This window comes from Octopus bimaculoides, chromosome 9 (assembly GCF_001194135.2).
Source record: "Octopus bimaculoides isolate UCB-OBI-ISO-001 chromosome 9, ASM119413v2, whole genome shotgun sequence".
Classification (NCBI taxonomy): Eukaryota; Metazoa; Mollusca; class Cephalopoda; order Octopoda; family Octopodidae; genus Octopus; species Octopus bimaculoides.
Window position 1 is genome coordinate 86,741,124 of NC_068989.1, and position 5,141 is coordinate 86,746,264.

The following is a 5,141-nucleotide window of genomic DNA, read 5'->3' on the forward strand; positions in this document are numbered from 1 at the left end:
TATATATATAAAGCAGTCTCTGTTTTCGTATGCGTGAGGAAGTGCTACAGGAAAATAAAACCATCATCATCATCATCATCAGCAGCAGCAGCAGCAGCCTACCACCACCACTACCACAATTAACGACAACAACAACAACCACAACAACAACCACAAGGACATCGTCGACCAAAACAAGAAACATAAACATACAATAAATTTGATAAGAATACAAAACACAACACAAAACATATCGAATAAAAATATGTGATATCCGAAATCGATAACTACCAAACGAATGACAATGCTTGTTTTTATTCGGAATAAATTTACATGATATATCTCTGTGCCAGCTTATAGGATATCGTGTTAGGTATCCAACTCGTATCGCACCGATTCTTTATCTGAGTACATGTTTGTATTGAACACGTCCTTACGTATGGTTTCGTGTGTACCATATAAATCTACTTTGTTGTGTGTTCTTAGATTAGTCTACAATACCTGTAGTTTCCGTATTGTTTCTTTTTTTTTTTACTTTTTATTATTAAAATATTTTCTAGAATAGGTTCAGGTGTGGATGTGTGGTAAGATGTTTGCCCTCCCAACCATAAGGTTCCGGGATCGCTCCCATTGCTTAGCAGTATGGGAAAATGTGTTCTGCTATAGCCTTGTCAGTGGATTTTCTAGATGGAAATCGAAAGACGCTCGTCGTGTATACACACAGACACACGCGCGCACACACACGCGCGCACACACACGGACACATGTATGTATGTATATATGTATGTATGTATGTATGTATGTATGTATGTATATATGTATAAGTACGTATATAGCAGGGTCTGTGTTTGTTCCCGACTATTGCTTGACAACGGGCGATGGTTTGTTTACTCTCCGTAACTTAGTGGTTCAGCAAAAGAGACCGATATAATATGTACCAACCTTAAGAGTAATCTACGTGAGATAATTCGTTCAACTAAAAGCTCTTCAAGGCGTTGCCCCAGCATGGCCACAGTCTAATGGCAGAAACAAGTAAAAGACAAGATGGACGAAAAATAGCTTTTTTAGCGCTGATCTTGGTGTGGTCTATTGAAACTGTTCTCGTGTACGAGCGAATGAATGTGTGTATGTGTGTATGATTGTGTGTGTTTGTATGTGTTTGTATGCGTATGTGTGTATGTATGAGTATGTATTTGTGTGTGTGTGTGTGTGTGTGTGTGTGTGTGTGATGGAGGGAAAGACAGAGGTAATGTTTGTGCTTTCCCGTATATATTAAATTGTGTGCGGAAGCGAGGCTATTGTTCCAGAGTTCAAGATTTTGAGAAGTCTGGAAGCATTTCATCCTCACTTTGGCTCCTAGGTCTTCTCTGTTTTGGAGTAGTAGCATCTGTCATGTTCCCAGCTATTGATTAGTTAGCATATCAGGGTTTCCCTGCCTCCATATGTGAAGACTGGATTCGGTGGACGATTCAGATGGCACCTTCATGGAAATCAAAATGGCTGCAACAACGCATCGCGTAGTGCCGAGAGCAAGATGCGGCAATTAAAACATCTTGATCACCCACTGCATCGGACTCCATCCCCAGTTGTTTTCAGTTGATAATAATAATAATAATAATAATAATAATAATAATAATAATAATAATAATAATAATAATGGAACCTCTCCCACGTGATGAGTGGTATGTGGCAATCGTTACAAATTCAGTGACGTAGGAAGTTGAGTCTTCGAGAAGTCGGCGAAGTCGGTTATGACTGTTGTAATCCAACATCGGATTGGTTAACGTCCACTCCGGTATAGCAGTGTAGTTAGTTAGATAAGTAAAGACATGGTTATCAATGACGGACTTCTCGACGACTCGACTTCCTACATCCCAGTATTTGTAACGACTAGCACAAATCATGCGTCACGTAGGAGGGGTGTTTTATTATTATCATCATCATCATCATTCTTCTTCTTCTTCTTCTTCTTCTTCTTCTTCTTCTTCTTCTTCTTCTTCTTCTTCTTCTTCTTCTTCTTCTTCTTCTTCTTCTTCTTCTTCTTCTTCTTCTTCTTCTTCTTCTTCTTCTTCTTCTTCTTCTTCTTATTATTATTATTATTAATAAGTCAATATGCTATATCATGTCTTATTGCATTAATAAACATATGACAGCAGATTTCGAAACTACCTGTACAGATGGACAATGTCGGTAGCTAGTCATGACTTTTAGTCGTTTGACTGCGGCCATACTGGAGCACCACCTTTAGTCGGACAAATCGACCCTAAGATTTATTCTATCGGCCACTTTTGCCGAGTCGCTAGATTACGAGGACGAAAACACACTAACATCAGTTGTCAAGCGCTGGTGGGGGGACAAACACAGACACACAAATACATACATAGTACATACACAGATACACATACACCTGCTTACAAACCACATGGCTCCGGGTTCAGTCCCACTGCGTGGCACCTTGAGCAAGTATCTTCTACTATAGTCACGGTATGTATGTGTCTGTGTGTTGTAACTTGGAGCATTTGGGTCGTGATTTTGAATTGGGTCAGGGATTCTACCGGAGAGGGTCTGGTATAAGTAATTATTTTCCTAAGAGCAAGAGAAAAAATTTTGGACTTTGATTTTATATGATCTCTAGTCTATAGACACAATATTTAAGTAGTAAATATTTAATGCTAAACTAATCAATATTCTCAATATAATTTTAATTTTATATCATCTTTCATTGAAAATATTTTGATAGTCAAACAATTCTTCAATATCAAAAGAAAAATATTATGTATCTTATTGAGTTTATTTCTTTGAAAAATGGTCATTTGCTAAGTTGCCTTAGGTCTTCAGTCTTTCAGTCCTAGCTTTGAAGTACTTAAAATATTTGAAGTGGTAAATAGATTTGTTCCTGTCTTGCTTTGATAGAGTATTTATTATTTAAAATTTTCTATCGGTTTACTTAGTAACCTTTTCATAAAAGTGAACTCAACTTTTAATTTCGTAAATTATGTTTTAGGCTATTTTCAATTCGGTGTTCGTGCCTACCTTTACAAATGATGAAGAATCTTGGGCAGTGACCGAGAAAATACGACCGCGAATACAGGCGCAACAAATGGGGTTACTGCGAAGGGTCTTTTAGAGTAACATTACTCTATAGTTGGTGTAGCTTGCAGATCAGAGAGGCGCTCCAAATAGGACCACTACTTCTCCGTACTGAGAATTCACAACACCGATACTACAAACTTGTCGCAGGAAATGATCGCTGGATAGGAATTAAGGGCAAAAACTAACCGCCGGTAGGATGTACTAGTTCGATAACATCTATGATATCGGTTGATCTCACTTGGAGATCCAGCCGGATCAATTGGAGATTACTGTTTCTGACAAAAGGCGTGCTTGAAGACACTTGCCCTCACGACCCTCCCAGGGTCGAGGAAAATGCGATATTACAGTTTCAGCGGCTAAATTTGATCCTCTCAACCAGTATTTGAGACGAGAATTTTGGCAAAAAATCAAACTCACTACCTTCAATTCGGTTTTAACTTCTTTAATAAATAATACAAAAAGATTATAATAGCATGACTATAATCTTTAAACCTAATTTTAACATATTAGGGTATCAAAAATTTAAGCTGATGATTCAGTGGAATCATCATATTGTGCGCTTGTAATCAATATAAAGAAATATACGTTTGGTGTAATGACCAATGGCGTAGCAAAAATGCACCCCCGCCATTACAAAATTCACGATGTTATATAGTACTTATTTATTACAAGTAATTTATATTTTAAAGCAATATCTTAGGAATAAATACTTTACCAGAGTTCATTTTCCATGTAATCCACAATTTGTCCAGGCATTGCTGTTATTAGATAATTAATAATGTGACAATTAATAATGTAAGACTTTATAAAATACTGAAAGATAATATTTCAATTTTTCCATGTAAGTGATGATACTATTTCAATTTTTTTCTGCGAATGAATTATTTGATATTACCAATCTATACCAAATTAATGGTAGAGAATTTTACCATCTTGCTGGTTGCACCATGGCTCACCAAAAGCTACAGACAACAAGACCCCAAAATCATCAGTTACCAGGCTCACCTTAAGTAACCTAGATTTTGAGTTGATGGTAATAGCACTGACTGCTGCTAATCTAGATCTATCAATAATTATTCAATACAACAGTAATTATAAAAGCATATCAGATATACACAAGTTAGAATTACCTACATCCCATTCATATAAATTTGATTTATGAAAAATTCCTTTTAATTAATTTAAAAATTTAAAAAGTAAATTTAGAATATAAGCACTTTTAACCAATGTCTTTTCTGGGAAGCCTTACTACATGCCTTCAGGTCTGCCCATAGGGACACAGCATAAATGACTATATTACTGCCCCAATAAATTTAGATGCACATATCTGAAGCATATAACACATTAATGAACTAGCCTGATTAAATAATTAACTAAAAGGAAAAGGAAAGCAGCTAAAAACGAAAAGCAAAAAAAGGAAAACAAGTTAATTAAAGCTGAAAGAGAAAATTAATAATAAAAGTTAAACTTTTATTCAACAGCATATTAAAAATATTAAATACTTAATTAAAAAAAATGAAATATACGAAAGTCAAAGTCGACATCAGTGGAATTTGAACTCAGGACGAAATGACTGACAAAATACCGCCAAGGTTTTTATCCCGTATGCTAAAGTTTCTACTATCTCGTCGCGTTAAACTGTAAGTACTCATTTTAGAAATATATTATGTTAACATTATTGCTTGGAAGCGTTACTTCTTACTTCTTCACTTACTGACAATTAGTTTCATGACATTTCATCTGATAACTTTTTTCTACTAATTTTTGTTAGATGCGACTAACAATTCTGATTTCCACACCAGGTGCTGTGAGTGTTTATTGAGTGAAAACACCTAAAGATCCACGAGGCTTTGGCAGGGGTTGGTGCCGAACCCTGCTGTACTCTTACACCACAACTTTCTCTCACACTTTCTTCCTCTTTCTGTTGTACCTATATTTCAAAGGGCCAGCCTTGTCACACTCTGTGTCACGCTGAATCTATCGGTTACTTTTGCCGAAACGCAAAGTTACAGGGATAAAAACACACCAGCACCGGTTGTCAAACAATGTTGAGGGAAAAACACGCACGT